Raw genomic sequence first — 6,687 nt, forward strand, 5'->3', positions numbered from 1 at the left:
CAAAAACATCAGGGGGTTTGAGGTGTTAATTGTTTTTTGTCCAAATTCCATAAACAAATTTGCACCTTGAAAGTTCTCCTTTGGAGTCAGTGTGTGGGATGGATTTAAGTGGGTTGGAACTGGAAGCATGGAGAACCTGAAGCTATTGCAGAAGTATGGGTGAGAGATAAGGGCTGTCAGGTCCCTTGAAAAAGTTCTCATCCGTGAAACTCAAATACTTGGCATTATTTATCATGAGAAGAACAAGAGGGAAGAACTGGTTTCTAAGGTCTGGATAATTTGTATAGTATGATTTTCAGTTCCTTGATGATGTGATCCGGCTCTGAGCAGAAGAGAACTGTGTTCGTTTGCATGGGTGGAAAATGCCAGCACATTGCTCTGAGTTTGAGGAAATCTATGAAGTTGAGGAATAAGCTTAGAAATATATGTAAAAGTTCTTCTAGGGAACTAGAGTTGCATGTAACATTTTGGATGTGGTCACAAATGTGTGCACAATGATCAAAAGAGTGTGACAATGACCAAAATTAGTACTTCTTTTTCTATCGGAGTGAATAGCAAAGGGGAATTTTGGAGAACTTCTTTTGGGATTTGAGGAATATTCTAGCAGAGAGGAGAGAGAAGGAGGACTAGTGGAGCTGGGGACAAAGTTTAATCTGCCTTGACTGGGGTAGATACATTTTGGGAGGAGATTCCTGGTGGATCATTTCAGGCATAGGGTTTTCAACAAGTTTTTGACTCATAGTGTTGTACAAGACGTACTCTGTAAATTCTTCCCTATCATGGACAATTGGTAAAGATGTTTAAGATTATACAGTAAAAACAAAAAGCTCATTGTTTTGAATTTATCATTTCAAAGGGCCAACTTTTGCCTATGCATCACTGGGAAGACTACCGTTACCATGACTTAATGATGCTACTTTATAAGGGTCACATTTTTCCTGCTTGAAGATCCAACAACTTTTGGGAACTTCTGGAACTTTGCTTGTATCCAAGTATTTGCTGTCAATTAAAACAGACACATAACTGAAATGGGCCCCATTTCACACCAGAGGAAGGTTATGTAGTCTGTGGACCAGCTGTTTTTCATTTCATTTCTGCAAATGCAGAAAGGGGGAATGGCTTTAGATGGAACCAGAAAAGATGAAGCCAGCAAGCCTCTTTCTTAGTAGAAAGGAATATAACAAAGAATAGAAAACTAGTATCAAGGCATCAACAAAAAAATCTTGACGGTCATGGTGAAACCCTGAAGGAACCCACCTCAGTATCACCAAACTCTTCCTGAATTTTCATAACTTATGAGTCCTGTTCCTTTCTGATATGGAGAAGGGACTGGGTAAATTATTTAGGTCCTATATAAACCCATTTATACATGTTATATTTAATTATAAATTATCTTTGTAGCATTTGCAAAAGTATGGGCATTGTGGATTCCAAAGATGGTTTTTTGATTGCCCCAATGTTCTCCAACTACCTTGTCAGAAAATGTCTTTTCCAGGTGAAGAAATAATGCATTACACACAGAGACACAGTCCAGAATGTAAAATCACACCCTTCTAAATCTAACAGATGATTTTATTCTTTTGACATTGGGAGATGTAGAAAATGCCCCCATAAAGACAAATAAGTGTAACTTGATATTTATTAGTAACATTTTATGATAAACACCATGCTAAGTGTTCTCATATGCATGATCTCATTATATCACATTTTATTGAGTGAAGAAACAAGATGTGATATTAGTGATTTTATTTCTTTCAGAGACAACCCAACTAAAATGTGGCAGAACTAAGCTTTGGACTCTGATGTTCAAGATTTCTACATATTTGCAGTTGGTCTTCTGATCTCACTGACAGGCTACTGGTAAGTCCTCACTGTTAGACAAACAGACTGAATCCTGGGCAACATCCACCCACCAGGCACCTCGACCTGGTCTTAATTTTCCAACCTACCCATGAAAAGTTCCAGTCCTTACCTTTAATTCCTTAACTGTTACCTGTATCTGTAACAGTGTTGAGACATGAACTTCCAAGATTCCCTTTCACTTTCAGAAATTTGGGTTTCATAGATCTTAATACATACATTGCTATAGAGAATCTGTTAGGTCTAAATCTGAAATATATCTCAATTCTGTCAATTTTCTTCCATTACCACATTCTCCACGGTGGCCCAAGCAGTTACCTTACAAGAATAAGAGTCAGGACTCTAATGGTATTCTCATGCTGTTTTTGTTTGGAGTGTGGCCTGTGGACTAGTAGCATCTGTATCACCAAAGAACTTGTTAGACATGCAGAATCTTACTTTAAACCTAGAAAATCCTAATCTGCATTTTAGCTAAGTCACCAAGATGTCTTTGTGTAGTGTATGTTAGAGAATTGCTGCTTTAACAGAACAGCCTACCATGCTCTACCTTTTCCATTGTATTCTCTCCTTTACATCCAGTGTGATTTTTTCCCCCCTTGTGCTGAGAATTGAACCCAGGACCTCAGATATGCTAGGGAAGCACTCTACCACTGAGCCATATTCTCAGCCCCAGAATGATGTTTTTAAAGTGTTTATATAATTGTACCATCTTCACTTTAAACCCTTTCATGTCTTACCATCTCATTTAAATGAAAGCTTGAACCACTGACAATTACACTGACAATTAACTGAAAAAGTCCTCCAAGATCTGATTCTTGCCTAGTTCCAGGCATACTGACTTTCCTTCAGTTCCTAAAACATATCAAACTTGGTTCTACCTATAAGACGTGTCCCCATTATTTCCTCTATCCAGAACACTCTTCTGTTCTTGGCATGATCTTAGTTTTTTAATCCTTTAGGCTTAGTTTAAATGTCACATACTGGTGAAAAATTGATCTGACCTCTCTACAGTAGGTACCTCCTGTTTTTCTGGGTCACAGCCATGCTGCTTTCCTTCAGGTTATTTATCTCAGTTTGTCTATTTGTTTCTGTTCCAATTGTCCATTCCCCCTCTGGATTCTGTAGACGTAAGTCCCATGGCTATTTCTACAGCATTTCACACCAATGAGTGGATTAGAGAAGACAATCTATAAATACCTGTTGGACAAGTAGAGTAGGCATACTATAGTTATGGTTCCGAGTTTTCAACTTTTTTCAGGACTATATAATTCAAGACAAGTTGTTAGTGCTTATAATTCTTGCAGTTATTACTAGTTCTTGGTGGTTTTACCTAAAATATTTACAATTAGCTATCCAGATTTCAGAGGACTTTCTTATACCTGCTTTCAGCATCACCAGTAGAGTGAATTTTCATTCCCAAGCTATTTGCAAATGTGAGTTAGTTCTCATTCGCCTACTGCAACCAACAAATATTATCTTACAGCAAATGTCCAGTCACCTCCTTAATGGAAACCAGAAAAGCTTGTCTACAAGTATAATTGATTTGGTCCAGAGTTGATGAGGGAATATATTGGACAGATATTATTTTTTGTCTCTCTATGGATGTGTTTTCTGAGAGAGTGCAGGAAAGGATTCAAGGGTAATGAGTTCAAGGTCTAGTGTCTTGAAACATTAGGTTACAGCTAATGGCTAACCCAGGGTCAGATAAAGAGAACTCCCTTGTGATATCATTGCACAATTGCATAAAGCAGATGTGTAATAGGGGCTTGTATCTGTCCATGAAACATCTGGCATTACTCATGAGAAGCAGGTGCCTTAGTTGGACAAGCAGGCCATATAGCCATTCCAGGATGACACATTTCTGTTGTTTCTGGGTTGCAATTGAATTTTCTTTGGCTCCAGTCAACCCAAGCACGTAAATGATCTAGATGATAATGCAGAGGAAGATTGCCTAAGAAAGAAGATAAACATGTAGCCACATATTCTGGCATAATGAGGTTCTAGGTTTTGGAAAAATTAGTAAGCTACCCTGTAACTGACAGTCTGTAAGAGTCCAGATGTAATATGTATATATTTGTTGTGAAAGGTTGAGTCACAATTGCCATGGATGAGATTTTCTTCAGAATTGGGTGTTTGCCTGCTAATCAGACAAAGCCTATGTTAGATCTTAGCCAACCATGGGTCAGGGTATCATAACAGTTTACTAAACTGTACCCATCACATAAACCTTTGTGTTTCCCAAAATAAAATTTGTGAAAGTACTGGAAGAAAGTTTACAAATGTATTAACCTTCAGCCAGGTTACAGCATGTTAAAGTCACCAAGAGAACGTGGTGAACTCACCTGCCTTCCCCTTGCTTTACCGTATCCTGGCTTGAGTCATTGCTGTAGTTTCATGGTGAAAAGCATATGATGGTTTGGGTCTGGGCACACTTGAATGGTGAACTCTTTGAGTCCCACACAGGACTTGCCTGGAACTTGTTAATTTCTGAAGTTTTAATAAGGGCAGTGTTTCTCAAGGTGTGGTATGCTGACAATCTGCTTCAAGATGACCTGGTATGCTTGTGAAAAACATATTCTTGGAGGCTGTCCCTGCAAATCCACTGAATTAGGTTTCTGTGTAAAGCTTAAAAGTCTACATTTTCAGCAAATATTCCAGATATGCTATGAATTTTAAAGTTTGCAAACTATCTAGGTTCTGTTGAAGTTAAGTGGGGTAATTTTTCACTACTTTCTAATAGATTTTAAATAGAATTTGGGGTTAAAATGATCAACTTTAAAAATAATGAACTGGTCATGGTGGCATATACCTGTAATCCCAGAAACTTGGGAGGCAATGCAGAAGGATCTCAAGTTTGAGGCCAACCAGAGACTTAGTGAGAGCATAAGCTCACTAATGAGACCCTGTCTCAAAATTAAAAATAAATAAATAAAAATTTGATAAATGTATATTAATAAAAACTTAATATTTTATCTGTGGATGTAACTCAGTGTTAAAGTACTCTGGGTTCTATCCCCAGTACCAAAACAACAACAGCAAAATACAAACAAAAAATAATAATTTTAATCTTACAAACCATTTTTGGCTTATCAACAATGATATTAATGAAAACTGCCACACAGCTAACCTTTAGGAATATCATTGCCTGAGCCCTACTCAAAAGTGACTCTATAGGACAAAGATTGATTTTTAGGCATGGGTCATCTGGTGTGTGTGTCTGTGTACCTGCATGAACTTGTGTAGGAGAAAAGGTCGTTGATCAGGGGTCTGTTGTGTATGATCACTCCTTCTTATCCCACATCAAATGGTTATGGGATATTGGGGCTAAGAGGGACATTTTTTTTTTTTTACTTTGTTAAGTGATTTTAAGAAACATTCTTAGTCCTTTCCGCTTTACCTAGGGAGGGGCCCATATGGTGTTGCTCTTAATTCCCCTCATAACTTTAAAGGGAAATTGTCACAATGTCAAGAGCCCTTGATGTCCTGCAAATGAAGGAGGATTATGTCCTCAAATTCCTTGCAGCAGGAACCCAATTTTATATATATATATATTTATATATATATATATATATATATATATATATATATATATATATATATATATAAAAATATATATATATAAAGGAAAAGCGATGGCAGATCATAAATCTGAAGAGGACTTGGGAGAAGCTTCTGCGGTCAGTTTGTGCCATTATTGCCGTTGAAAACCCTGCTGATGTCAGTGTCATATCCTCCAGGAATACTGGCCAGCGGGTTGTGCTGAAGTTCGTTGCTGCCATCGGAGCCACTCCTATTGCTGGCTGCTTTACTCCTGAACCTTTGCTAACCAGATCCAGGCAGCCTTCTGGGAGCCACGCCTTTGGGTGGTTACTGATCCCAGGGCTAACCACCATCCTCTTACAGAAGCATTTTATGTCAACCTACCTACCTTTGCTCTGTGTAACACAGACTCAGTCCTCTGAGCTATGTGGACACTGCCTTTCCGTGCAACAACAAGGGAGCTCATTCTGTGGGTCTGATGTGGTGGATGCTGGCCCGAGAAGTTCTGCGCGTGCATGGCACCATTTCCCATGAACACCCATGGGACGTCATGCCTGATCTCTGCTTCTACAGAGATCCTGAAGAGATTGAAAAAGAAGTACAGGCTGCTGCTGAAAAAGCTGTGACCAGGGACGAATTTCAGGGTGGATGGACTGCTCTTGCTCCTGAGTTCACTGCTACTCAACCTGAGGTTGGAGACTGATTATGGAATGCTGAGGCTAAGAGGGACTTGGTGTGCAGGTGTCCTCTGTGCCTAGCCAGTGGTTCCCTACTAGAGGGCTTAGCCAGCCACTGAAGACTGGTCTGTAGCTCCCTCTGCTCAGGCCACTGAATGGGTAGGAACAACTACCGAGTGGTCTTGAGCTGTTCTGCAGACAGTTATTAATAATCAAAATGGAAATAAGGTTACAGAATATAAACACCAGTTTCTAAAAAAACAAAAGGAAATAGTCTTAGTATTTTTCTTTTACAAAAAATATGAGTACCAATTATACTAAGCTCTTCTCATGTCCTTCTCTCTCTTGCTTTAATCTGTGGAACAAAGATATAAAACCTCCATTTAAAAAACATTCATGGAGTCATGGTGTTATGGTGTTCAGTGTCTTTATTGTTAGAAGTCATTGCTTAGAAACTGTGTTGAACTATAATATTCAAACTCAATGTCACCTGGTAACCAGTACTAAGATCAAGAAACAGCTCCTCATTGGTGGCCCAGATGTCCCTCTAATTCCAGTTACTAAATCTTTCCAAGAATAAAATTTTCCTGATAGCTAGAAGTCATCTCTA

At 38.7% G+C, this 6,687-nt stretch overlaps 1 pseudogene; it reads left to right on the forward strand.

Annotated features, from left to right (window-relative positions):
- The first annotated feature begins 5,322 nt into the window (after positions 1-5,322).
- LOC114089774 (small ribosomal subunit protein uS2-like) lies at positions 5,323-6,263 on the forward strand (annotated as a pseudogene).
- Positions 6,264-6,687: the final 424 nt, after the last annotated feature.

Source organism: Marmota flaviventris, chromosome 2 (genome assembly GCF_047511675.1).
Source record: "Marmota flaviventris isolate mMarFla1 chromosome 2, mMarFla1.hap1, whole genome shotgun sequence".
Classification (NCBI taxonomy): domain Eukaryota; kingdom Metazoa; phylum Chordata; class Mammalia; order Rodentia; family Sciuridae; genus Marmota; species Marmota flaviventris.